Source organism: Crinia signifera, chromosome 7, assembly GCF_055691185.1.
Source record: "Crinia signifera chromosome 7, ASM5569118v1, whole genome shotgun sequence".
Classification (NCBI taxonomy): Eukaryota; Metazoa; Chordata; class Amphibia; order Anura; family Myobatrachidae; genus Crinia; species Crinia signifera.
In genome coordinates this window covers 90365922-90388801 of record NC_139223.1, presented here as the reverse complement: position 1 = coordinate 90388801, position 22880 = coordinate 90365922, and the positions used below count along the sequence as shown (strand labels likewise).

General features: G+C 39.1%; 41 non-coding genes and 9 pseudogenes across 41 annotated transcripts; all 50 read right to left on the bottom strand.

Annotated features, from left to right (window-relative positions):
- Nucleotides 1–13: 13 nt before the first annotated feature.
- LOC146022829 (5S ribosomal RNA) lies at nt 14–132 on the bottom strand. The gene has a single exon (XR_014452269.1). It is a non-coding gene; the product is annotated as a 5S ribosomal RNA (ribosomal RNA).
- A 345-nt stretch (nt 133–477) lies between these two features.
- Nucleotides 478–596, bottom strand: LOC146023950 (5S ribosomal RNA). Its single transcript, XR_014453349.1, has one exon. It is a non-coding gene; the product is annotated as a 5S ribosomal RNA (ribosomal RNA).
- Nucleotides 597–938: 342 nt separating this feature from the next.
- On the bottom strand, nt 939–1057 carry LOC146023113 (5S ribosomal RNA). Its single transcript, XR_014452541.1, has one exon. It is a non-coding gene; the product is annotated as a 5S ribosomal RNA (ribosomal RNA).
- A 345-nt stretch (nt 1058–1402) lies between these two features.
- Nucleotides 1403–1521, bottom strand: LOC146021746 (5S ribosomal RNA). The gene has a single exon (XR_014451223.1). It is a non-coding gene; the product is annotated as a 5S ribosomal RNA (ribosomal RNA).
- A 342-nt stretch (nt 1522–1863) lies between these two features.
- LOC146024011 (5S ribosomal RNA) lies at nt 1864–1982 on the bottom strand. The gene has a single exon (XR_014453409.1). It is a non-coding gene; the product is annotated as a 5S ribosomal RNA (ribosomal RNA).
- A 345-nt stretch (nt 1983–2327) lies between these two features.
- On the bottom strand, nt 2328–2446 carry LOC146022128 (5S ribosomal RNA). Its single transcript, XR_014451596.1, has one exon. It is a non-coding gene; the product is annotated as a 5S ribosomal RNA (ribosomal RNA).
- Nucleotides 2447–2789: 343 nt separating this feature from the next.
- Nucleotides 2790–2908, bottom strand: LOC146023896 (5S ribosomal RNA). The gene has a single exon (XR_014453297.1). It is a non-coding gene; the product is annotated as a 5S ribosomal RNA (ribosomal RNA).
- Nucleotides 2909–3250: 342 nt separating this feature from the next.
- Nucleotides 3251–3369, bottom strand: LOC146024710 (5S ribosomal RNA; annotated as a pseudogene).
- Nucleotides 3370–3713: 344 nt separating this feature from the next.
- On the bottom strand, nt 3714–3832 carry LOC146022117 (5S ribosomal RNA). Its single transcript, XR_014451585.1, has one exon. It is a non-coding gene; the product is annotated as a 5S ribosomal RNA (ribosomal RNA).
- A 343-nt stretch (nt 3833–4175) lies between these two features.
- Nucleotides 4176–4294, bottom strand: LOC146025532 (5S ribosomal RNA). Its single transcript, XR_014454191.1, has one exon. It is a non-coding gene; the product is annotated as a 5S ribosomal RNA (ribosomal RNA).
- Nucleotides 4295–4636: 342 nt separating this feature from the next.
- On the bottom strand, nt 4637–4755 carry LOC146023696 (5S ribosomal RNA). Its single transcript, XR_014453105.1, has one exon. It is a non-coding gene; the product is annotated as a 5S ribosomal RNA (ribosomal RNA).
- A 340-nt stretch (nt 4756–5095) lies between these two features.
- Nucleotides 5096–5214, bottom strand: LOC146025216 (5S ribosomal RNA; annotated as a pseudogene).
- Nucleotides 5215–5559: 345 nt separating this feature from the next.
- Nucleotides 5560–5678, bottom strand: LOC146024293 (5S ribosomal RNA). Its single transcript, XR_014453679.1, has one exon. It is a non-coding gene; the product is annotated as a 5S ribosomal RNA (ribosomal RNA).
- A 345-nt stretch (nt 5679–6023) lies between these two features.
- LOC146022812 (5S ribosomal RNA) lies at nt 6024–6142 on the bottom strand. Its single transcript, XR_014452253.1, has one exon. It is a non-coding gene; the product is annotated as a 5S ribosomal RNA (ribosomal RNA).
- A 344-nt stretch (nt 6143–6486) lies between these two features.
- On the bottom strand, nt 6487–6605 carry LOC146024539 (5S ribosomal RNA). The gene has a single exon (XR_014453915.1). It is a non-coding gene; the product is annotated as a 5S ribosomal RNA (ribosomal RNA).
- A 343-nt stretch (nt 6606–6948) lies between these two features.
- Nucleotides 6949–7067, bottom strand: LOC146023722 (5S ribosomal RNA). Its single transcript, XR_014453129.1, has one exon. It is a non-coding gene; the product is annotated as a 5S ribosomal RNA (ribosomal RNA).
- Nucleotides 7068–7412: 345 nt separating this feature from the next.
- On the bottom strand, nt 7413–7531 carry LOC146022877 (5S ribosomal RNA). Its single transcript, XR_014452316.1, has one exon. It is a non-coding gene; the product is annotated as a 5S ribosomal RNA (ribosomal RNA).
- Nucleotides 7532–7872: 341 nt separating this feature from the next.
- On the bottom strand, nt 7873–7991 carry LOC146023780 (5S ribosomal RNA). The gene has a single exon (XR_014453186.1). It is a non-coding gene; the product is annotated as a 5S ribosomal RNA (ribosomal RNA).
- Nucleotides 7992–8333: 342 nt separating this feature from the next.
- Nucleotides 8334–8452, bottom strand: LOC146022562 (5S ribosomal RNA). The gene has a single exon (XR_014452012.1). It is a non-coding gene; the product is annotated as a 5S ribosomal RNA (ribosomal RNA).
- Nucleotides 8453–8796: 344 nt separating this feature from the next.
- LOC146024292 (5S ribosomal RNA) lies at nt 8797–8915 on the bottom strand. The gene has a single exon (XR_014453678.1). It is a non-coding gene; the product is annotated as a 5S ribosomal RNA (ribosomal RNA).
- Nucleotides 8916–9260: 345 nt separating this feature from the next.
- On the bottom strand, nt 9261–9379 carry LOC146024316 (5S ribosomal RNA). The gene has a single exon (XR_014453701.1). It is a non-coding gene; the product is annotated as a 5S ribosomal RNA (ribosomal RNA).
- Nucleotides 9380–9722: 343 nt separating this feature from the next.
- Nucleotides 9723–9841, bottom strand: LOC146024537 (5S ribosomal RNA). Its single transcript, XR_014453913.1, has one exon. It is a non-coding gene; the product is annotated as a 5S ribosomal RNA (ribosomal RNA).
- Nucleotides 9842–10186: 345 nt separating this feature from the next.
- On the bottom strand, nt 10187–10305 carry LOC146022106 (5S ribosomal RNA). The gene has a single exon (XR_014451574.1). It is a non-coding gene; the product is annotated as a 5S ribosomal RNA (ribosomal RNA).
- A 343-nt stretch (nt 10306–10648) lies between these two features.
- LOC146023663 (5S ribosomal RNA) lies at nt 10649–10767 on the bottom strand. The gene has a single exon (XR_014453073.1). It is a non-coding gene; the product is annotated as a 5S ribosomal RNA (ribosomal RNA).
- Nucleotides 10768–11109: 342 nt separating this feature from the next.
- LOC146023695 (5S ribosomal RNA) lies at nt 11110–11228 on the bottom strand. The gene has a single exon (XR_014453104.1). It is a non-coding gene; the product is annotated as a 5S ribosomal RNA (ribosomal RNA).
- Nucleotides 11229–11568: 340 nt separating this feature from the next.
- On the bottom strand, nt 11569–11687 carry LOC146025215 (5S ribosomal RNA; annotated as a pseudogene).
- Nucleotides 11688–12032: 345 nt separating this feature from the next.
- Nucleotides 12033–12151, bottom strand: LOC146024705 (5S ribosomal RNA; annotated as a pseudogene).
- Nucleotides 12152–12496: 345 nt separating this feature from the next.
- On the bottom strand, nt 12497–12615 carry LOC146022811 (5S ribosomal RNA). Its single transcript, XR_014452252.1, has one exon. It is a non-coding gene; the product is annotated as a 5S ribosomal RNA (ribosomal RNA).
- Nucleotides 12616–12959: 344 nt separating this feature from the next.
- LOC146024536 (5S ribosomal RNA) lies at nt 12960–13078 on the bottom strand. Its single transcript, XR_014453912.1, has one exon. It is a non-coding gene; the product is annotated as a 5S ribosomal RNA (ribosomal RNA).
- Nucleotides 13079–13420: 342 nt separating this feature from the next.
- On the bottom strand, nt 13421–13539 carry LOC146022564 (5S ribosomal RNA). Its single transcript, XR_014452014.1, has one exon. It is a non-coding gene; the product is annotated as a 5S ribosomal RNA (ribosomal RNA).
- A 345-nt stretch (nt 13540–13884) lies between these two features.
- Nucleotides 13885–14003, bottom strand: LOC146022876 (5S ribosomal RNA). Its single transcript, XR_014452315.1, has one exon. It is a non-coding gene; the product is annotated as a 5S ribosomal RNA (ribosomal RNA).
- A 341-nt stretch (nt 14004–14344) lies between these two features.
- Nucleotides 14345–14463, bottom strand: LOC146023547 (5S ribosomal RNA). Its single transcript, XR_014452961.1, has one exon. It is a non-coding gene; the product is annotated as a 5S ribosomal RNA (ribosomal RNA).
- Nucleotides 14464–14805: 342 nt separating this feature from the next.
- Nucleotides 14806–14924, bottom strand: LOC146022561 (5S ribosomal RNA). Its single transcript, XR_014452011.1, has one exon. It is a non-coding gene; the product is annotated as a 5S ribosomal RNA (ribosomal RNA).
- Nucleotides 14925–15268: 344 nt separating this feature from the next.
- On the bottom strand, nt 15269–15387 carry LOC146024291 (5S ribosomal RNA). The gene has a single exon (XR_014453677.1). It is a non-coding gene; the product is annotated as a 5S ribosomal RNA (ribosomal RNA).
- Nucleotides 15388–15732: 345 nt separating this feature from the next.
- LOC146024315 (5S ribosomal RNA) lies at nt 15733–15851 on the bottom strand. Its single transcript, XR_014453700.1, has one exon. It is a non-coding gene; the product is annotated as a 5S ribosomal RNA (ribosomal RNA).
- Nucleotides 15852–16194: 343 nt separating this feature from the next.
- Nucleotides 16195–16313, bottom strand: LOC146024535 (5S ribosomal RNA). Its single transcript, XR_014453911.1, has one exon. It is a non-coding gene; the product is annotated as a 5S ribosomal RNA (ribosomal RNA).
- A 342-nt stretch (nt 16314–16655) lies between these two features.
- Nucleotides 16656–16774, bottom strand: LOC146023432 (5S ribosomal RNA). Its single transcript, XR_014452850.1, has one exon. It is a non-coding gene; the product is annotated as a 5S ribosomal RNA (ribosomal RNA).
- Nucleotides 16775–17115: 341 nt separating this feature from the next.
- Nucleotides 17116–17234, bottom strand: LOC146025210 (5S ribosomal RNA; annotated as a pseudogene).
- Nucleotides 17235–17578: 344 nt separating this feature from the next.
- On the bottom strand, nt 17579–17697 carry LOC146024925 (5S ribosomal RNA; annotated as a pseudogene).
- Nucleotides 17698–18042: 345 nt separating this feature from the next.
- LOC146022810 (5S ribosomal RNA) lies at nt 18043–18161 on the bottom strand. The gene has a single exon (XR_014452251.1). It is a non-coding gene; the product is annotated as a 5S ribosomal RNA (ribosomal RNA).
- A 344-nt stretch (nt 18162–18505) lies between these two features.
- LOC146024917 (5S ribosomal RNA) lies at nt 18506–18624 on the bottom strand (annotated as a pseudogene).
- A 342-nt stretch (nt 18625–18966) lies between these two features.
- On the bottom strand, nt 18967–19085 carry LOC146021412 (5S ribosomal RNA). The gene has a single exon (XR_014450899.1). It is a non-coding gene; the product is annotated as a 5S ribosomal RNA (ribosomal RNA).
- A 345-nt stretch (nt 19086–19430) lies between these two features.
- Nucleotides 19431–19549, bottom strand: LOC146022875 (5S ribosomal RNA). Its single transcript, XR_014452314.1, has one exon. It is a non-coding gene; the product is annotated as a 5S ribosomal RNA (ribosomal RNA).
- Nucleotides 19550–19890: 341 nt separating this feature from the next.
- LOC146023317 (5S ribosomal RNA) lies at nt 19891–20009 on the bottom strand. The gene has a single exon (XR_014452739.1). It is a non-coding gene; the product is annotated as a 5S ribosomal RNA (ribosomal RNA).
- Nucleotides 20010–20351: 342 nt separating this feature from the next.
- On the bottom strand, nt 20352–20470 carry LOC146023905 (5S ribosomal RNA). Its single transcript, XR_014453306.1, has one exon. It is a non-coding gene; the product is annotated as a 5S ribosomal RNA (ribosomal RNA).
- Nucleotides 20471–20815: 345 nt separating this feature from the next.
- LOC146024314 (5S ribosomal RNA) lies at nt 20816–20934 on the bottom strand. The gene has a single exon (XR_014453699.1). It is a non-coding gene; the product is annotated as a 5S ribosomal RNA (ribosomal RNA).
- A 343-nt stretch (nt 20935–21277) lies between these two features.
- LOC146024534 (5S ribosomal RNA) lies at nt 21278–21396 on the bottom strand. Its single transcript, XR_014453910.1, has one exon. It is a non-coding gene; the product is annotated as a 5S ribosomal RNA (ribosomal RNA).
- Nucleotides 21397–21738: 342 nt separating this feature from the next.
- Nucleotides 21739–21857, bottom strand: LOC146023203 (5S ribosomal RNA). The gene has a single exon (XR_014452628.1). It is a non-coding gene; the product is annotated as a 5S ribosomal RNA (ribosomal RNA).
- Nucleotides 21858–22198: 341 nt separating this feature from the next.
- On the bottom strand, nt 22199–22317 carry LOC146025209 (5S ribosomal RNA; annotated as a pseudogene).
- Nucleotides 22318–22661: 344 nt separating this feature from the next.
- LOC146025121 (5S ribosomal RNA) lies at nt 22662–22780 on the bottom strand (annotated as a pseudogene).
- Between the last annotated feature and the right edge of the window lie 100 nt (nt 22781–22880).

Below are 22880 nucleotides of genomic sequence, written 5' to 3'. Positions count from 1 at the left end.
AGTAATGGGAAAAAACCTACAGCACCTGGTATTCCCATGTGGTCCCCCACCCAAGTACTAACCAGGCCCATCACTGCTTAGCTTCCAAGATCAGACGAGATTGGGCAAATCCAATGTGGTATGACTGTAGGTGAGATACATGCACTTTTTTGCACTCTTCTACTTCTATAACCAGGTAAGCTAATAAAAAAAGTTTCCTAACTGTTTTGGCTTACTGAAAAAAATCATGTGTTGATAATGTAAAAAGACCTACAGGACATGATATAAGCAGGTGGTCTCAAATTAAACTACTAAAGAGGCTCAACACTGTTTAGCTGCCAAAAGCAGTTGGAATTGGGCCTAAACACTGTGGTAAGTTTTTAGGTGATAGCTATTGTGTCTGTTTGACCTCTTCCAAATGTCTGTACTGGCAATAAAAAGAAAAAGTTTCCAATTTAAATAGCTAGAGAATAAAAACAATTTGCCAGTAATGGGAAAAGCCTACAGCACCTGGTGTTCCCATGTGGTCTCCCACCCAAGTACTAAAAAGGCCCAACACTGCTTAGCTTCCAAGATCAGACGAGATTGGGTGTGTCCAATGTGGTATGGCTGTAGATGAGATACAGGCACTTTTTTGCCCTCTACTACTTCCATAACCAGGTAAGCTAATAAAAAAGTTTCCTAACTGTTTTGGTTTACTGAAAAAAATCATGTGTTGGTAATGTAAAAAGACGTACAGGACATAATATTAGCAAGTGGTCTCAAATTAAACTACTAAAGAGGCTCAACACTGTTTAGCTGCCAAAAGCAGTTGGAATTGGGCCTAAACAGTGTGGTAAGTTTTTAGGTGATGGCTATTGTGTCTGTTTGACCTCTTCCAAATGTCTGTACTGGCAATAAAAAAAAGTTTCCAATTTAAATAGATAGAGAATAAAAAAAATTTGCCAGTAATGGTAAAAAACCTACAGCACCTGGTGTTCCCCTATGGTCACCCACCCAAGTACTAACCAGGCCCATCACTGCTTAGCTTCCAAGATCAGACGAGATTGGGCGTATCCAATGTAGTATGGCTGTAGGTGAGATACAGGCACTTTTTTGCACTATTCTACTTCTATAACCAGGTAAGCTAAAAAAAAAGTTTCCTAACTGTTTTGGCTTACTGAAAAAAATCATGTGTTGATAATGTAAAAAGACCTACAGGACATGATATAAGCAGGTGGTCTCAAATTAAACTACTAAAGAGGCTCAACACTATTTAGCTGCCCAAAGCAGTTGGAATTGGGCCTAAACAGTGTGGTAAGTTTTTATGTGATGGCTATTGTGTCTGTTTGACCTCTCCCAAATGTCTGTATTGGCAATAAAAAGAAAAAGTTTCCAATTTAAATAGCTAGAGAATAAAAACAATTTGCCAGTAATGGGAAAAAACCTTCAGCACCTGGTGTTCCCATGTGGTCACCCACCCAAGTACTAACCAGGCCCATCACTGCTTAGCTTCCAAGATCAGACGAGATTGGGCGTATCCAATGTGGTATGGCTGTAGGTGAGATACAGGCACTTTTTTGCCCTCTTCTACTTTTATAACCAGGTAAGCTAATCAAAAAGTTTCCTAACTGTTTTGGCTTACTGAAAAAAATCATGTGTTGATAATGTAAAAAGACCTACAGGACATGATATAAGCATGTGGTCTCAAATTAAACTACTAAAGAGGCTCAACACTGTTTAGCTGCCAAAAGCAGTTGGAATTGGGCCTAAACAGTGTGGTAAGTTTTTAGGTGATGGCTATTGTGTCTGTTTGACCTCTTCCAAATGTCTGTACTGGCAATAAAAAAAAGTTTCCAATTTAAATAGCTAGAGAATAAAAACAATTTGCCAGTAATGGTAAAAAACCTACAGCACCTGGTGTTCCCATGTGGTCACCCACCCAAGTACTAACCAGGCCCATCACTGCTTAGCTTCCAAGATCAGACGAGATTGGGCGTATCCAATGTGGTATGGCTGTAGGTGAGATACAGGCACTTTTTTGCACTCTTCTACTTCTATAACCAGGTAAGCTAAAAAAAAAGTTTCCTAACTGTTTTGGCTTACTGAAAAAAATCATGTGTTGATAATGTAAAAAGACCTACAGGACATGATATAAGCAGGTGGTCTCAAATTAAACTACTAAAGAGGCTCAACACTGTTTAGCTGCCAAAAGCAGTTGGAATTGGGCCTAAACAGTGTGGTAAGTTTTTATGTGATGGCTATTGTGTCTGTTTGACCTCTCCCAAATGTCTGTATTGGCAATAAAAAGAAAAAGTTTCCAATTTAAATAGCTAGAGAATAAAAACAATTTGCCAGTAATGGGAAAAAACCTACAGCACCTGGTGTTCCCATGTGGTCCCCCACCCAAGTACTAACCAGGCCCATCACTGCTTAACTTCCAAGATCAGACGAGATTGGGCGTATCCAATGTGGTATGACTGTAGGTGAGATACAGGCACTTTTTTGCACTCTTCTACTTCTATAACCAGGTAAGCTAATCAAAAAGTTTCCTAACTGTTTTGGCTTACTGAAAAAAATCATGTGTTGATAATGTAAAAAGACCTACAGGACATGATATAAGCAGGTGGTCCCAAATTAAACTACTAAAGAGGCTCAACACTGTTTAGCTGCCAAAAGCAGTTGGGATTGGGCCTAAACAGTGTGGTAAGTTTTTAGGTGATGGCTATTGTGTCTGTTTGACCTCTTCCAAATGTCTGTACTGGCAATAAAAAAAAAGTTTCCAATTTGAATAGCTAGAGAATAAAAACAATTTGCCAGTAATGGGAAAAAACCTACAGCACCTGGTGTTCCCATGTGGTCACCCACCCAAGTACTAACCAGGCCCATCACTGCTTAGCTTCCAAGATCAGACGAGATTGGGCGTATCCAATGTGGTATGGCTGTAGGTGAGATATTGGCACTTTTTTGCCCTCTTCTACTTCTATAACCAGGTAAGCTAATCAAAAAGTTTCCTAACTGTTTTGGCTTACTGAAAAAAATCATGTGTTGATAATGTAAAAAGACCTACAGGACATGATATAAGCATGTGGTCTCAAATTAAACTACTAAAGAGGCTCAACACTGTTTAGCTGCCAAAAGCAGTTGGAATTGGGCCTAAACAGTGTGGTAAGTTTTTAGGTGATGGCTATTGTGTCTGTTTGACCTCTTCCAAATGTCTGTACTGGCAATAAAAAAAAGTTTCCAATTTAAATAGCTAGAGAATAAAAACAATTTGCCAGTAATGATAAAAAAAATACAGCACCTGGTGTTCCCATGTGGTCACTCACCCAAGTACTAACCAGGCCCATCACTGCTTAGCTTTCAAGATCAGACGAGATTGGGCGTATCCAATGTGGTATGGCTGTAGGTGAGATACAGGCACTTTTTTGCACTCTTCTACTTCTATAACCAGGTAAGCTAAAAAAAAGTTTCCTAACTGTTTTGGCTTACTGAAAAAAATCATGTGTTGATAATGTAAAAAGACCTACAGGACATGATATAAGCAGGTGGTCTCAAATTAAACTACTAAAGAGGCTCAACACTGTTTAGCTGCCAAAAGCAGTTGGGATTGGGCCTAAACAGTGTGGTAAGTTTTTATGTGATGGCTATTGTGTCTGTTTGACCTCTCCCAAATGTCTGTATTGGCAATAAAAAGAAAAAGTTTCCAATTTAAATAGCTAGAGAATAAAAACAATTTGCCAGTAATGGGAAAAAACCTACAGCACCTGGTGTTCCCATGTGGTCCCCCACCCAAGTACTAACCAGGCCCATCACTGCTTAACTTCCAAGATCAGACGAGATTGGGCGTATCCAATGTGGTATGACTGTAGGTGAGATACAGGCACTTTTTTGCACTCTTCTACTTCTATAACCAGGTAAGCTAATCAAAAAGTTTCCTAACTGTTTTGGCTTACTGAAAAAAATCATGTGTTGATAATGTAAAAAGACCTACAGGACATGATATAAGCAGGTGGTCCCAAATTAAACTACTAAAGAGGCTCAACACTGTTTAGCTGCCAAAAGCAGTTGGGATTGGGCCTAAACAGTGTGGTAAGTTTTTAGGTGATGGCTATTGTGTCTGTTTGACCTCTTCCAAATGTCTGTACTGGCAATAAAAAAAAAGTTTCCAATTTGAATAGCTAGAGAATAAAAACAATTTGCCAGTAATGGGAAAAAACCTACAGCACCTGGTGTTCCCATGTGGTCACCCACCCAAGTACTAACCAGGCCCATCACTGCTTAGCTTCCAAGATCAGAGGAGATTGGGCGTATCCAATGTGGTATGGCTGTAGGTGAGATATTGGCACTTTTTTGCCCTCTTCTACTTCTATAACCAGGTAAGCTAATCAAAGAGTTTCCTAACTGTTTTGGCTTACTGAAAAAAATCATGTGTTGATAATGTAAAAAGACCTACAGGACATGATATAAGCATGTGGTCTCAAATTAAACTACTAAAGAGGCTCAACACTGTTTAGCTGCCAAAAGCAGTTGGAATTGGGCCTAAACAGTGTGGTAAGTTTTTAGGTGATGGCTATTGTGTCTGTTTGACCTCTTCCAAATGTCTGTACTGGCAATAAAAAAAAGTTTCCAATTTAAATAGCTAGAGAATAAAAACAATTTGCCAGTAATGATAAAAAAAATACAGCACCTGGTGTTCCCATGTGGTCACCCACCCAAGTACTAACCAGGCCCATCACTGCTTAGCTTTCAAGATCAGACGAGATTGGGCGTATCCAATGTGGTATGGCTGTAGGTGAGATACAGGCACTTTTTTGCACTCTTCTACTTCTATAACCAGGTAAGCTAAAAAAAAGTTTCCTAACTGTTTTGGCTTACTGAAAAAAATCATGTGTTGGTAATGTAAAAAGACGTACAGGACATAATATTAGCAGGTGGTCTCAAATTAAACTACTAAATAGGCTCAACACTGTTTAGCTGCCAAAAGCAGTTGGGATTGGGCCTAAACAGTGTGGTAAGTTTTTAGGTGATGGCTATTGTGTCTGTTTAACCTCTTCCAAATGTCTGTACTGGCAATAAAAAAAGTTTCCAATTTAAATAGCTAGAGAATAAAAACAATTTGCCAGTAATGGGAAAAAACCTACAGCACCTGGTGTTCCCATGTGGTCTCCCACCCAAGTACTAAACATTCCCATCACTGCTTAGTTTCCAAGATCAGACGAGATTAGGCTTATTCAATGTGGTATGGCTGTGGGTAAGATACAGGCACTTTTTTGCCCTCTTCTACTTCTATAACCAGGTAAGCTAATCAAAAAGTTTCCTAACTGTTTTGGCTTACTAAAAAAAAATAATGTGTTGATAATGTAAAAAGACCTACAGGACATGATATAAGCATGTGGTCTCAAATTAAACTACTAAAGAGGCTCAACACTGTTTAGCTGCCAAAAGCAGTTGGAATTGGGCCTAAACAGTGTGGTAAGTTTTTAGGTGATGGCTATTGTGTCTGTTTGACCTCTCCCAAATGTCTGTATTGGCAATAAAAAGAAAAAGTTTCCAATTTAAATAGCTAGAGAATAAAAACAATTTGCCAGTAATGGGAAAAACCTACAGCACCTGGTGTTCCCATGTGGTCTCCCACCCAAGTACTAAACAGGCCCAACACTGCTTAGCTTCCAAGATCAGACGAGATTCGGTTTGTCCAATGTGGTATGGCTGTAGATGAGATACAGGCACTTTTTTGCCCTCTTCTACTTCCATAACCAGGTAAGCTAATAAAAAAGTTTCCTAACTGTTTTGGCTTACTGAAAAAAATCATGTGTTGGTAATGTAAAAAGACGTACAGGACATAATATTAGCAGGTGGTCTCAAATTAAACTACTAAAGAGGCTCAACACTGTTTAGCTGCCAAAAGCAGTTGGAATTGGGCCTAAACAGTGTGGTAAGTTTTTATGTGATGGCTATTGTGTCTGTTTGACCTCTCCCAAATGTCTGTATTGGCAATAAAAAGAAAATGTTTCCAATTTAAATAGCTAGAGAATAAAAACAATTTGCCAGTAATGGGAAAAAACCTACAGCACCTGGTGTTCCCATGTGGTCCCCCACCCAAGTACTAACCAGGCCCATCACTGCTTAGCTTCCAAGATCAGACGAGATGGGGTGTATCCAATGTGGTATGACTGTAGGTGAGATACGTGCACTTTTTTGCACTCTTCTACTTCTATAACCAGGTAAGCTAATAAAAAAGTTTCCTAACTGTTTTGGCTTACTGAAAAAAATCATGTGTTGATAATGTAAAAAGACCTACAGGACATGATATTAGCAGGTGGTCTCAAATTAAACTACTAAAGAGGCTCAATACTGTTTAGCTGCCAAAAGCAGTTGGGATTGGGCCTAAACAGTGTGGTAAGTTTTTAGGTGATGGCTATTGTGTCTGTTTGACCTCTCTTTCAAATGTCTGTACTGGCAATAAAAAAAAGTTTCCAATTTAAATAGCTAGAGAATAAAAACAATTTGCCAGTAATTGGAAAAAACCTACAGCACCTGGTGCTCCCATGTAGTCTCCCACCCAAGTACTAACCAGGCCCATCACTGCTTAGCTTCCAAGATCAGACGAGATTAGGCTTATTCAATGTGGTATGGCTGTAGGTGAGATACAGGCACTTTTTTGCCCTCTTCTACTTCTATAACCAGGTAAGCTAATCAAAAAGTTTCCTAACTGTTTTGGCTTACTGAAAAAAATCATGTGTTGGTAATGTAAAAAGACCTACAGGACATGATATAAGCATGTGGTCTCAAATTAAACTACTAAAGAGGCTCAACACTGTTTAGCTGCCAAAAGCAGTTGAAATTGGGCCTAAACAGTGTGGTAAGTTTTTAGGTGATGGCTATTGTGTCTGTTTGACCTCTTCCAAATGTCTGTACTGGCAATAAAAAAAAAGTTTCCAATTTAAATAGCTAGAGAATAAAAACAATTTGCCAGTAATGGTAAAAAACCTACAGCACCTGGTGTTCCCATGTGGTCACCCACCCAAGTACTAACCAGGCCCATCACTGCTTAACTTCCAAGATCAGACGAGATTGGGCGTATCCAATGTGGTATGGCTGTAGGTGAGATACAGGCACTTTTTTGCACTCTTCTACTTCTATAACCAGGTAAGCTAAAAAAAAAGTTTCCTAACTGTTTTGGCTTACTGAAAAAAATCATGTGTTGATAATGTAAAAAGACCTACAGGACATGATATAAGCAGGTGGTCTCAAATTAAACTACTAAAGAGGCTCAACACTGTTTAGCTGCCAAAAGCAGTTGGAATTGGGCCTAAACAGTGTGGTAAGTTTTTATGTGATGGCTATTGTGTCTGTTTGACCTCTCCCAAATGTCTGTATTGGCAATAAAAAGAAAAAGTTTCCAATTTAAATAGCTAGAGAATAAAAACAATTTGCCAGTAATGGGAAAAAACCTACAGCACCTGGTGTTCCCATGTGGTCCCCCACACAAGTACTAACCAGGCCCATCACTGCTTAACTTCCAAGATCAGACGAGATTGGGCGTATCCAATGTGGTATTACTGTAGGTGAGATACAGGCACTTTTTTGCACTCTTCTACTTCTATAACCAGGTAAGCTAATCAAAAAGTTTCCTAACTGTTTTGGCTTACTGAAAAAAATCATGTGTTGATAATGTAAAAAGACCTACAGGACATGATAAAAGCAGGTGGTCCCAAATTAAACTACTAAAGAGGCTCAACACTGTTTAGCTGCCAAAAGCAGTTGGGATTGGGCCTAAACAGTGTGGTAAGTTTTTAGGTGATGGCTATTGTGTCTGTTTGACCTCTTCCAAATGTCTGTACTGGCAATAAAAAAAGTTTCCAATTTGAATAGCTAGAGAATAAAAACAATTTGCCAGTAATGGGAAAAAACCTACAGCACCTGGTGTTCCCATGTGGTCACCCACCCAAGTACTAACCAGGCCCATCACTGCTTAGCTTCCAAGATCAGACGAGATTGGGCGTATCCAATGTGGTATGGCTGTAGGTGAGATATTTGCACTTTTTTGCCCTCTTCTACTTCTATAACCAGGTAAGCTAATCAAAAAGTTTCCTAACTGTTTTGGCTTACTGAAAAAAATCATGTGTTGATAATGTAAAAAGACCTACAGGACATGATATAAGCATGTGGTCTCAAATTAAACTACTAAAGAGGCTCAACACTGTTTAGCTGCCAAAAGCAGTTGGAATTGGGCCTAAACAGTGTGGTAAGTTTTTAGGTGATGGCTATTGTGTCTGTTTGACCTCTTCCAAATGTCTGTACTGGCAATAAAAAAAAGTTTCCAATTTAAATAGCTAGAGAATAAAAACAATTTGCCAGTAATGGTAAAAAACCTACAGCACCTGGTGTTCCCATGTGGTCACCCACCCAAGTACTAACCAGGCCCATCACTGCATAGCTTCCAAGATCAGACGAGATTGGGCGTATCCAATGTGGTATGGCTGTAGGTGAGATACAGGCACTTTTTTGCCCTCTTCTACTTCTATAACCAGGTAAGCTAATCAAAAAGTTTCCTAACTGTTTTGGCTTACTGAAAAAAATCATGTGTTGATAATGTAAAAAGACCTACAGGACATGATATAAGCATGTGGTCTCAAATTAAACTACTAAAGAGGCTCAACACTGTTTAGCTGCCAAAAGCAGTTGGAATTGGGCCTAAACAGTGTGGTAAGTTTTTAGGTGATGGCTATTGTGTCTGTTTGACCTCTCCCAAATGTCTGTATTGGCAATAAAAAGAAAAAGTTTCCAATTTAAATAGCTAGAGAATAAAAACAATTTGCCAGTAATGGGAAAAACCTACAGCACCTGGTGTTCCCATGTGGTCTCCCACCCAAGTACTAAACAGGCCCAACACTGCTTAGCTTCCAAGATCAGACGAGATTCGGTTTGTCCAATGTGGTATGGCTGTAGATGAGATACAGGCACTTTTTTGCCCTCTTCTACTTCCATAACCAGGTAAGCTAATAAAAAAGTTTCCTAACTGTTTTGGCTTACTGAAAAAAATCATGTGTTGGTAATGTAAAAAGACGTACAGGACATAATATTAGCAGGTGGTCTCAAATTAAACTACTAAAGAGGCTCAACACTGTTTAGCTGCCAAAAGCAGTTGGAATTGGGCCTAAACAGTGTGGTAAGTTTTTATGTGATGGCTATTGTGTCTGTTTGACCTCTCCCAAATGTCTGTATTGGCAATAAAAAGAAAAAGTTTCCAATTTAAATAGCTAGAGAATAAAAACAATTTGCCAGTAATGGGAAAAAACCTACAGCACCTGGTGTTCCCATGTGGTCCCCCACCCAAGTACTAACCAGGCCCATCACTGCTTAGCTTCCAAGATCAGACGAGATGGGGTGTATCCAAAGTGGTAGGACTGTAGGTGAGATACGTGCACTTTTTTGCACTCTTCTACTTCTATAACCAGGTAAGCTAATAAAAAAGTTTCCTAACTGTTTTGGCTTACTGAAAAAAATCATGTGTTGATAATGTAAAAAGACCTACAGGACATGATATTAGCAGGTGGTCTCAAATTAAACTACTAAAGAGGCTCAATACTGTTTAGCTGCCAAAAGCAGTTGGGATTGGGCCTAAACAGTGTGGTAAGTTTTTAGGTGATGGCTATTGTGTCTGTTTGACCTCTCTTTCAAATGTCTGTACTGGCAATAAAAAAAGTTTCCAATTTAAATAGCTAGAGAATAAAAACAATTTGCCAGTAATTGGAAATAACCTACAGCACCTGGTGCTCCCATGTAGTCTCCCACCCAAGTACTAACCAGGCCCATCACTGCTTAGCTTCCAAGATCAGACGAGATTAGGCTTATTCAATGTGGTATGGCTGTAGGTGAGATACAGGCACTTTTTTGCCCTCTTCTACTTCTATAACCAGGTAAGCTAATCAAAAAGTTTCCTAACTGTTTTGGCTTACTGAAAAAAATCATGTGTTGATAATGTAAAAAGACCTACAGGACATGATATAAGCAGGTGGTCTCAAATTAAACTACTAAAGAGGCTCAACACTGTTTAGCTGCCAAAAGCAGTTGGGATTGGGCCTAAACAGTGTGGTAAGTTTTTATGTGATGGCTATTGTGTCTGTTTGACCTCTCCCAAATGTCTGTATTGGCAATAAAAAGAAAAAGTTTCCAATTTAAATAGCTAGAGAATAAAAACAATTTGCCAGTAATGGGAAAAAACCTACAGCACCTGGTGTTCCCATGTGGTCCCCCACCCAAGTACTAACCAGGCCCATCACTGCTTAACTTCCAAGATCAGACGAGATTGGGCGTATCCAATGTGGTATGACTGTAGGTGAGATACAGGCACTTTTTTGCACTCTTCTACTTCTATAACCAGGTAAGCTAATCAAAAAGTTTCCTAACTGTTTTGGCTTACTGAAAAAAATCATGTGTTGATAATGTAAAAAGACCTACAGGACATGATATAAGCAGGTGGTCCCAAATTAAACTACTAAAGAGGCTCAACACTGTTTAGCTGCCAAAAGCAGTTGGGATTGGGCCTAAACAGTGTGGTAAGTTTTTAGGTGATGGCTATTGTGTCTGTTTGACCTCTTCCAAATGTCTGTACTGGCAATAAAAAAAAAGTTTCCAATTTGAATAGCTAGAGAATAAAAACAATTTGCCAGTAATGGGAAAAAACCTACAGCACCTGGTGTTCCCATGTGGTCACCCACCCAAGTACTAACCAGGCCCATCACTGCTTAGCTTCCAAGATCAGACGAGATTGGGCGTATCCAATGTGGTATGGCTGTAGGTGAGATATTGGCACTTTTTTGCCCTCTTCTACTTCTATAACCAGGTAAGCTAATCAAAAAGTTTCCTAACTGTTTTGGCTTACTGAAAAAAATCATGTGTTGATAATGTAAAAAGACCTACAGGACATGATATAAGCATGTGGTCTCAAATTAAACTACTAAAGAGGCTCAACACTGTTTAGCTGCCAAAAGCAGTTGGAATTGGGCCTAAACAGTGTGGTAAGTTTTTAGGTGATGGCTATTGTGTCTGTTTGACCTCTTCCAAATGTCTGTACTGGCAATAAAAAAAAGTTTCCAATTTAAATAGCTAGAGAATAAAAACAATTTGCCAGTAATGATAAAAAAAATACAGCACCTGGTGTTCCCATGTGGTCACCCACCCAAGTACTAACCAGGCCCATCACTGCTTAGCTTTCAAGATCAGACGAGATTGGGCGTATCCAATGTGGTATGGCTGTAGGTGAGATACAGGCACTTTTTTGCACTCTTCTACTTCTATAACCAGGTAAGCTAAAAAAAAGTTTCCTAACTGTTTTGGCTTACTGAAAAAAATCATGTGTTGGTAATGTAAAAAGACGTACAGGACATAATATTAGCAGGTGGTCTCAAATTAAACTACTAAATAGGCTCAACACTGTTTAGCTGCCAAAAGCAGTTGGGATTGGGCCTAAACAGTGTGGTAAGTTTTTAGGTGATGGCTATTGTGTCTGTTTAACCTCTTCCAAATGTCTGTACTGGCATTAAAAAAAGTTTCCAATTTAAATAGCTAGAGAATAAAAACAATTTGCCAGTAATGGGAAAAAACCTACAGCACCTGGTGTTCCCATGTGGTCTCCCACCCAAGTACTAAACATTCCCATCACTGCTTAGTTTCCAAGATCAGACGAGATTAGGCTTATTCAATGTGGTATGGCTGTGGGTAAGATACAGGCACTTTTTTGCCCTCTTCTACTTCTATAACCAGGTAAGCTAATCAAAAAGTTTCCTAACTGTTTTGGCTTACTAAAAAAAAATAATGTGTTGATAATGTAAAAAGACCTACAGGACATGATATAAGCATGTGGTCTCAAATTAAACTACTAAAGAGGCTCAACACTGTTTAGCTGCCAAAAGCAGTTGGAATTGGGCCTAAACAGTGTGGTAAGTTTTTAGGTGATGGCTATTGTGTCTGTTTGACCTCTCCCAAATGTCTGTATTGGCAATAAAAAGAAAAAGTTTCCAATTTAAATAGCTAGAGAATAAAAACAATTTGCCAGTAATGGGAAAAACCTACAGCACCTGGTGTTCCCATGTGGTCTCCCACCCAAGTACTAAACAGGCCCAACACTGCTTAGCTTCCAAGATCAGACGAGATTCGGTTTGTCCAATGTAGTATGGCTGTAGATGAGATACAGGCACTTTTTTGCCCTCTTCTACTTCCATAACCAGGTAAGCTAATAAAAAAGTTTCCTAACTGTTTTGGCTTACTGAAAAAAATCATGTGTTGGTAATGTAAAAAGACGTACAGGACATAATATTAGCAGGTGGTCTCAAATTAAACTACTAAAGAGGCTCAACACTGTTTAGCTGCCAAAAGCAGTTGGAATTGGGCCTAAACAGTGTGGTAAGTTTTTATGTGATGGCTATTGTGTCTGTTTGACCTCTCCCAAATGTCTGTATTGGCAATAAAAAGAAAATGTTTCCAATTTAAATAGCTAGAGAATAAAAACAATTTGCCAGTAATGGGAAAAAACCTACAGCACCTGGTGTTCCCATGTGGTCCCCCACCCAAGTACTAACCAGGCCCATCACTGCTTAGCTTCCAAGATCAGACGAGATGGGGTGTATCCAATGTGGTATGACTGTAGGTGAGATACGTGCACTTTTTTGCACTCTTCTACTTCTATAACCAGGTAAGCTAATAAAAAAGTTTCCTAACTGTTTTGGCTTACTGAAAAAAATCATGTGTTGATAATGTAAAAAGACCTACAGGACATGATATTAGCAGGTGGTCTCAAATTAAACTACTAAAGAGGCTCAATACTGTTTAGCTGCCAAAAGCAGTTGGGATTGGGCCTAAACAGTGTGGTAAGTTTTTAGGTGATGGCTATTGTGTCTGTTTGACCTCTCTTTCAAATGTCTGTACTGGCAATAAAAAAAAGTTTCCAATTTAAATAGCTAGAGAATAAAAACAATTTGCCAGTAATTGGAAAAAACCTACAGCACCTGGTGCTCCCATGTAGTCTCCCACCCAAGTACTAACCAGGCCCATCACTGCTTAGCTTCCAAGATCAGACGAGATTAGGCTTATTCAATGTGGTATGGCTGTAGGTGAGATACAGGCACTTTTTTGCCCTCTTCTACTTCTATAACCAGGTAAGCTAATCAAAAAGTTTCCTAACTGTTTTGGCTTACTGAAAAAAATCATGTGTTGGTAATGTAAAAAGACCTACAGGACATGATATAAGCATGTGGTCTCAAATTAAACTACTAAAGAGGCTCAACACTGTTTAGCTGCCAAAAGCAGTTGAAATTGGGCCTAAACAGTGTGGTAAGTTTTTAGGTGATGGCTATTGTGTCTGTTTGACCTCTTCCAAATGTCTGTACTGGCAATAAAAAAAAGTTTCCAATTTAAATAGCTAGAGAATAAAAACAATTTGCCAGTAATGGTAAAAAACCTACAGCACCTGGTGTTCCCATGTGGTCACCCACCCAAGTACTAACCAGGCCCATCACTGCTTAACTTCCAAGATCAGACGAGATTGGGCGTATCCAATGTGGTATGGCTGTAGGTGAGATACAGGCACTTTTTTGCACTCTTCTACTTCTATAACCAGGTAAGCTAAAAAAAAAGTTTCCTAACTGTTTTGGCTTACTGAAAAAAATCATGTGTTGATAATGTAAAAAGACCTACAGGACATGATATAAGCAGGTGGTCTCAAATTAAACTACTAAAGAGGCTCAACACTGTTTAGCTGCCAAAAGCAGTTGGAATTGGGCCTAAACAGTGTGGTAAGTTTTTATGTGATGGCTATTGTGTCTGTTTGACCTCTCCCAAATGTCTGTATTGGCAATAAAAAGAAAAAGTTTCCAATTTAAATAGCTAGAGAATAAAAACAATTTGCCAGTAATGGGAAAAAACCTACAGCACCTGGTGTTCCCATGTGGTCCCCCACACAAGTACTAACCAGGCCCATCACTGCTTAACTTCCAAGATCAGACGAGATTGGGCGTATCCAATGTGGTATTACTGTAGGTGAGATACAGGCACTTTTTTGCACTCTTCTACTTCTATAACCAGGTAAGCTAATCAAAAAGTTTCCTAACTGTTTTGGCTTACTGAAAAAAATCATGTGTTGATAATGTAAAAAGACCTACAGGACATGATAAAAGCAGGTGGTCCCAAATTAAACTACTAAAGAGGCTCAACACTGTTTAGCTGCCAAAAGCAGTTGGGATTGGGCCTAAACAGTGTGGTAAGTTTTTAGGTGATGGCTATTGTGTCTGTTTGACCTCTTCCAAATGTCTGTACTGGCAATAAAAAAAGTTTCCAATTTGAATAGCTAGAGAATAAAAACAATTTGCCAGTAATGGGAAAAAACCTACAGCACCTGGTGTTCCCATGTGGTCACCCACCCAAGTACTAACCAGGCCCATCACTGCTTAGCTTCCAAGATCAGACGAGATTGGGCGTATCCAATGTGGTATGGCTGTAGGTGAGATATTTGCACTTTTTTGCCCTCTTCTACTTCTATAACCAGGTAAGCTAATCAAAAAGTTTCCTAACTGTTTTGGCTTACTGAAAAAAATCATGTGTTGATAATGTAAAAAGACCTACAGGACATGATATAAGCATGTGGTCTCAAATTAAACTACTAAAGAGGCTCAACACTGTTTAGCTGCCAAAAGCAGTTGGAATTGGGCCTAAACAGTGTGGTAAGTTTTTAGGTGATGGCTATTGTGTCTGTTTGACCTCTTCCAAATGTCTGTACTGGCAATAAAAAAAAGTTTCCAATTTAAATAGCTAGAGAATAAAAACAATTTGCCAGTAATGGTAAAAAACCTACAGCACCTGGTGTTCCCATGTGGTCACCCACCCAAGTACTAACCAGGCCCATCACTGCATAGCTTCCAAGATCAGACGAGATTGGGCGTATCCAATGTGGTATGGCTGTAGGTGAGATACAGGCACTTTTTTGCCCTCTTCTACTTCTATAACCAGGTAAGCTAATCAAAAAGTTTCCTAACTGTTTTGGCTTACTGAAAAAAATCATGTGTTGATAATGTAAAAAGACCTACAGGACATGATATAAGCATGTGGTCTCAAATTAAACTACTAAAGAGGCTCAACACTGTTTAGCTGCCAAAAGCAGTTGGAATTGGGCCTAAACAGTGTGGTAAGTTTTTAGGTGATGGCTATTGTGTCTGTTTGACCTCTCCCAAATGTCTGTATTGGCAATAAAAAGAAAAAGTTTCCAATTTAAATAGCTAGAGAATAAAAACAATTTGCCAGTAATGGGAAAAACCTACAGCACCTGGTGTTCCCATGTGGTCTCCCACCCAAGTACTAAACAGGCCCAACACTGCTTAGCTTCCAAGATCAGACGAGATTCGGTTTGTCCAATGTGGTATGGCTGTAGATGAGATACAGGCACTTTTTTGCCCTCTTCTACTTCCATAACCAGGTAAGCTAATAAAAAAGTTTCCTAACTGTTTTGGCTTACTGAAAAAAATCATGTGTTGGTAATGTAAAAAGACGTACAGGACATAATATTAGCAGGTGGTCTCAAATTAAACTACTAAAGAGGCTCAACACTGTTTAGCTGCCAAAAGCAGTTGGAATTGGGCCTAAACAGTGTGGTAAGTTTTTATGTGATGGCTATTGTGTCTGTTTGACCTCTCCCAAATGTCTGTATTGGCAATAAAAAGAAAAAGTTTCCAATTTAAATAGCTAGAGAATAAAAACAATTTGCCAGTAATGGGAAAAAACCTACAGCACCTGGTGTTCCCATGTGGTCCCCCACCCAAGTACTAACCAGGCCCATCACTGCTTAGCTTCCAAGATCAGACGAGATGGGGTGTATCCAAAGTGGTAGGACTGTAGGTGAGATACGTGCACTTTTTTGCACTCTTCTACTTCTATAACCAGGTAAGCTAATAAAAAAGTTTCCTAACTGTTTTGGCTTACTGAAAAAAATCATGTGTTGATAATGTAAAAAGACCTACAGGACATGATATTAGCAGGTGGTCTCAAATTAAACTACTAAAGAGGCTCAATACTGTTTAGCTGCCAAAAGCAGTTGGGATTGGGCCTAAACAGTGTGGTAAGTTTTTAGGTGATGGCTATTGTGTCTGTTTGACCTCTCTTTCAAATGTCTGTACTGGCAATAAAAAAAGTTTCCAATTTAAATAGCTAGAGAATAAAAACAATTTGCCAGTAATTGGAAATAACCTACAGCACCTGGTGCTCCCATGTAGTCTCCCACCCAAGTACTAACCAGGCCCATCACTGCTTAGCTTCCAAGATCAGACGAGATTAGGCTTATTCAATGTGGTATGGCTGTAGGTGAGATACAGGCACTTTTTTGCCCTCTTCTACTTCTATAACCAGGTAAGCTAATCAAAAAGTTTCCTAACTGTTTTGGCTTACTGAAAAAAATCATGTGTTGATAATGTAAAAAGACCTACAGGACATGATATAAGCATGTGGTCTCAAATTAAACTACTAAAGAGGCTCAACACTGTTTAGCTGCCAAAAGCAGTTGAAATTGGGCCTAAACAGTGTGGTAAGTTTTTAGGTGATGGCTATTGTGTCTGTTTGACCTCTTCCAAATGTCTGTACTGGCAATAAAAAAAAGTTTCCAATTTAAATAGCTAGAGAATAAAAACAATTTGCCAGTAATGGTAAAAAACCTACAGCACCTGGTGTTCCCATGTGGTCACCCACCCAAGTACTAACCAGGCCCATCACTGCTTAGCTTCCAAGATCAGACGAGATTGGGCGTATCCAATGTGGTATGGCTGTAGGTGAGAGACAGGCACTTTTTTGCACTCTTCTACTTCTATAACCAGGTAAGCTAAAAAAAAAGTTTCCTAACTGTTTTGGCTTACTGAAAAAAATCATGTGTTGATAATGTAAAAAGACCTACAGGACATGATATAAGCAGGTGGTCTCAAATTAAACTACTAAAGAGGCTCAACACTGTTTAGCTGCCAAAAGCAGTTGGGATTGGGCCTAAACAGTGTGGTAAGTTTTTAGGTGATGGCTATTGTGTCTGTTTAACCTCTTCCAAATGTCTGTACTGGCAATAAAAAAAGTTTCCAATTTAAATAGCTAGAGAATAAAAACAATTTGCCAGTAATGGGAAAAAACCTACAGCACCTGGTGTTCCCATGTGGTCTACCACCCAAGTACTAACCATTCCCATCACTGCTTAGCTTCCAAGATCAGACGAGATTAGGCTTATTCAATGTGGTATGGCTGTGGGTAAGATACAGGCACTTTTTTGCCCTCTTCTACTTCTATAACCAGGTAAGCTAATCAAAAAGTGTCCTAACTGTTTTGGCTTACTGAAAAAAATCATATGTTGATAATGTAAAAAGACCTACAGGACATGATATAAGCATGTGGTCTCAAATTAAACTACTAAAGAGGCTCAACACTGTTTAGCTGCCAAAAGCAGTTGGAATTGGGCCTAAACAGTGTGGTAAGTTTTTAGGTGATGGCTATTGTGTCTGTTTGACCTCTCCCAAATGTCTGTATTGGCAATAAAAAGAAAAAGTTTCCAATTTAAATAGCTAGAGAATAAAAACAATTTGCCAGTAATGGGAAAAACCTACAGCACCTGGTGTTCCCATGTGGTCTCCCACCCAAGTACTAAACAGGCCCAACACTGCTTAGCTTCCAAGATCAGACGAGCTTCGGTTTGTCCAATGTGGTATGGCTGTAGATGAGATACAGGCACTTTTTTGCCCTCTTCTACCTCCATAACCAGGTAAGCTAATAAAAAAGTTTCCTAACTGTTTTGGCTTACTGAAAAAAATCATGTGTTGGTGATGTAAAAAGACGTACAGGACATAATATTACCAGGTGGTCTCAAATTAAACTACTAAAGAGGCTCAACACTGTTTAGCTGCCAAAAGCAGTTGGAATTGGGCCTAAACAGTGTGGTAAGTTTTTATGTGATGGCTATTGTGTCTGTTTGACCTCTCCCAAATGTCTGTATTGGCAATAAAAAGAAAAAGTTTCCAATTTAAATAGCTAGAGAATAAAAACAATTTGCCAGTAATGGGAAAAAACCTACAGCACCTGGTGTTCCCATGTGGTCCCCCACCCAAGTACTAACCAGGCCCATCACTGCTTAGCTTCCAAGATCAGACGAGATGGGGTGTATCCAATGTGGTATGACTGTAGGTGAGATACGTGCAGTTTTTTGCACTCTTCTACTTCTATAACCAGGTAAGCTAATAAAAAAGTTTCCTAACTGTTTTGGCTTACTGAAAAAAATCATGTGTTGATAATGTAAAAAGACCTACAGGACATGATATTAGCAGGTGGTCTCAAATTAAACTACTAAAGAGGCTCAATACTGTTTAGCTGCCAAAAGCAGTTGGGATTGGGCCTAAACAGTGTGGTAAGTTTTTAGGTGATGGCTATTGTGTCTGTTTGACCTCTCTTTCAAATGTCTGTACTGGCAATAAAAAAAAGTTTCCAATTTAAATAGCTAGAGAATAAAAACAATTTGCCAGTAATTGGAAAAAATCTACAGCACCTGGTGCTCCCATGTAGTCTCCCACCCAAGTACTAACCAGGCCCATCACTGCTTAGCTTCCAAGATCAGACGAGATTAGGCTTATTCAATGTGGTATGGCTGTAGGTGAGATACAGGCACTTTTTTGCCCTCTTCTACTTCTATAACCAGGTAAGCTAATCAAAAAGTTTCCTAACTGTTTTGGCTTAATGAAAAAAATCATGTGTTGGTAATGTAAAAAGACCTACAGGACATGATATAAGCATGTGGTCTCAAATTAAACTACTAAAGAGGCTCAACACTGTTTAGCTGCCAAAAGCAGTTGAAATTGGGCCTAAACAGTGTGGTAAGTTTTTAGGTGATGGCTATTGTGTCTGTTTGACCTCTTCCAAATGTCTGTACTGGCAATAAAAAAAAGTTTCCAATTTAAATAGCTAGAGAATAAAAACAATTTGCCAGTAATGGTAAAAAACCTACAGCACCTGGTGTTCCCATGTGGTCACCCACCCAAGTACTAACCAGGCCCATCACTGCTTAACTTCCAAGATCAGACGAGATTGGGCGTATCCAATGTGGTATGGCTGTAGGTGAGATACAGGCACTTTTTTGCACTCTTCTACTTCTATAACCAGGTAAGCTAAAAAAAAAGTTTCCTAACTGTTTTGGCTTACTGAAAAAAATCATGTGTTGATAATGTAAAAAGACCTACAGGACATGATATAAGCAGGTGGTCTCAAATTAAACTACTAAAGAGGCTCAACACTGTTTAGCTGCCAAAAGCAGTTGGAATTGGGCCTAAACAGTGTGGTAAGTTTTTATGTGATGGCTATTGTGTCTGTTTGACCTCTCCCAAATGTCTGTATTGGCAATAAAAAGAAAAAGTTTCCAATTTAAATAGCTAGAGAATAAAAACAATTTGCCAGTAATGGGAAAAAACCTACAGCACCTGGTGTTCCCATGTGGTCCCCCACACAAGTACTAACCAGGCCCATCACTGCTTAACTTCCAAGATCAGACGAGATTGGGCGTATCCAATGTGGTATTACTGTAGGTGAGATACAGGCACTTTTTTGCACTCTTCTACTTCTATAACCAGGTAAGCTAATCAAAAAGTTTCCTAACTGTTTTGGCTTACTGAAAAAAATCATGTGTTGATAATGTAAAAAGACCTACAGGACATGATAAAAGCAGGTGGTCCCAAATTAAACTACTAAAGAGGCTCAACACTGTTTAGCTGCCAAAAGCAGTTGGGATTGGGCCTAAACAGTGTGGTAAGTTTTTAGGTGATGGCTATTGTGTCTGTTTGACCTCTTCCAAATGTCTGTACTGGCAATAAAAAAAGTTTCCAATTTGAATAGCTAGAGAATAAAAACAATTTGCCAGTAATGGGAAAAAACCTACAGCACCTGGTGTTCCCATGTGGTCACCCACCCAAGTACTAACCAGGCCCATCACTGCTTAGCTTCCAAGATCAGACGAGATTGGGCGTATCCAATGTGGTATGGCTGTAGGTGAGATATTTGCACTTTTTTGCCCTCTTCTACTTCTATAACCAGGTAAGCTAATCAAAAAGTTTCCTAACTGTTTTGGCTTACTGAAAAAAATCATGTGTTGATAATGTAAAAAGACCTACAGGACATGATATAAGCATGTGGTCTCAAATTAAACTACTAAAGAGGCTCAACACTGTTTAGCTGCCAAAAGCAGTTGGAATTGGGCCTAAACAGTGTGGTAAGTTTTTAGGTGATGGCTATTGTGTCTGTTTGACCTCTTCCAAATGTCTGTACTGGCAATAAAAAAAAGTTTCCAATTTAAATAGCTAGAGAATAAAAACAATTTGCCAGTAATGGTAAAAAACCTACAGCACCTGGTGTTCCCATGTGGTCACCCACCCAAGTACTAACCAGGCCCATCACTGCTTAGCTTCCAAGATCAGACGAGATTCGGTTTGTCCAATGTGGTATGGCTGTAGATGAGATACAGGCACTTTTTTGCCCTCTTCTACTTCCATAACCAGGTAAGCTAATAAAAAAGTTTCCTAACTGTTTTGGCTTACTGAAAAAAATCATGTGTTGGTAATGTAAAAAGACGTACAGGACATAATATTAGCAGGTGGTCTCAAATTAAACTACTAAAGAGGCTCAACACTGTTTAGCTGCCAAAAGCAGTTGGAATTGGGCCTAAACAGTGTGGTAAGTTTTTATGTGATGGCTATTGTGTCTGTTTGACCTCTCCCAAATGTCTGTATTGGCAATAAAAAGAAAAAGTTTCCAATTTAAATAGCTAGAGAATAAAAACAATTTGCCAGTAATGGGAAAAAACCTACAGCACCTGGTGTTCCCATGTGGTCCCCCACCCAAGTACTAACCAGGCCCATCACTGCTTAGCTTCCAAGATCAGACGAGATGGGGTGTATCCAAAGTGGTAGGACTGTAGGTGAGATACGTGCACTTTTTTGCACTCTTCTACTTCTATAACCAGGTAAGCTAATAAAAAAGTTTCCTAACTGTTTTGGCTTACTGAAAAAAATCATGTGTTGATAATGTAAAAAGACCTACAGGACATGATATTAGCAGGTGGTCTCAAATTAAACTACTAAAGAGGCTCAATACTGTTTAGCTGCCAAAAGCAGTTGGGATTGGGCCTAAACAGTGTGGTAAGTTTTTAGGTGATGGCTATTGTGTCTGTTTGACCTCTCTTTCAAATGTCTGTACTGGCAATAAAAAAAGTTTCCAATTTAAATAGCTAGAGAATAAAAACAATTTGCCAGTAATTGGAAATAACCTACAGCACCTGGTGCTCCCATGTAGTCTCCCACCCAAGTACTAACCAGGCCCATCACTGCTTAGCTTCCAAGATCAGACGAGATTAGGCTTATTCAATGTGGTATGGCTGTAGGTGAGATACAGGCACTTTTTTGCCCTCTTCTACTTCTATAACCAGGTAAGCTAATCAAAAAGTTTCCTAACTGTTTTGGCTTACTGAAAAAAATCATGTGTTGATAATGTAAAAAGACCTACAGGACATGATATAAGCATGTGGTCTCAAATTAAACTACTAAAGAGGCTCAACACTGTTTAGCTGCCAAAAGCAGTTGAAATTGGGCCTAAACAGTGTGGTAAGTTTTTAGGTGATGGCTATTGTGTCTGTTTGACCTCTTCCAAATGTCTGTACTGGCAATAAAAAAAAGTTTCCAATTTAAATAGCTAGAGAATAAAAACAATTTGCCAGTAATGGTAAAAAACCTACAGCACCTGGTGTTCCCATGTGGTCACCCACCCAAGTACTAACCAGGCCCATCACTGCTTAGCTTCCAAGATCAGACGAGATTGGGCGTATCCAATGTGGTATGGCTGTAGGTGAGATACAGGCACTTTTTTGCACTCTTCTACTTCTATAACCAGGTAAGCTAAAAAAAAAGTTTCCTAACTGTTTTGGCTTACTGAAAAAAATCATGTGTTGATAATGTAAAAAGACCTACAGGACATGATATAAGCAGGTGGTCTCAAATTAAACTACTAAAGAGGCTCAACACTGTTTAGCTGCCAAAAGCAGTTGGGATTGGGCCTAAACAGTGTGGTAAGTTTTTAGGTGATGGCTATTGTGTCTGTTTAACCTCTTCCAAATGTCTGTACTGGCAATAAAAAAAGTTTCCAATTTAAATAGCTAGAGAATAAAAACAATTTGCCAGTAATGGGAAAAAACCTACAGCACCTGGTGTTCCCATGTGGTCTACCACCCAAGTACTAACCATTCCCATCACTGCTTAGCTTCCAAGATCAGACGAGATTAGGCTTATTCAATGTGGTATGGCTGTGGGTAAGATACAGGCACTTTTTTGCCCTCTTCTACTTCTATAACCAGGTAAGCTAATCAAAAAGTTTCCTAACTGTTTTGGCTTACTGAAAAAAATCATATGTTGATAATGTAAAAAGACCTACAGGACATGATATAAGCATGTGGTCTCAAATTAAACTACTAAAGAGGCTCAACACTGTTTAGCTGCCAAAAGCAGTTGGAATTGGGCCTAAACAGTGTGGTAAGTTTTTAGGTGATGGCTATTGTGTCTGTTTGACCTCTCCCAAATGTCTGTATTGGCAATAAAAAGAAAAAGTTTCCAATTTAAATAGCTAGAGAATAAAAACAATTTGCCAGTAATGGGAAAAACCTACAGCATCTGGTGTTCCCATGTGGTCTCCCACCCAAGTACTAAACAGGCCCAACACTGCTTAGCTTCCAAGATCAGACGAGCTTCGGTTTGTCCAATGTGGTATGGCTGTAGATGAGATACAGGCACTTTTTTGCCCTCTTCTACCTCCATAACCAGGTAAGCTAATAAAAAAGTTTCCTAACTGTTTTGGCTTACTGAAAAAAATCATGTGTT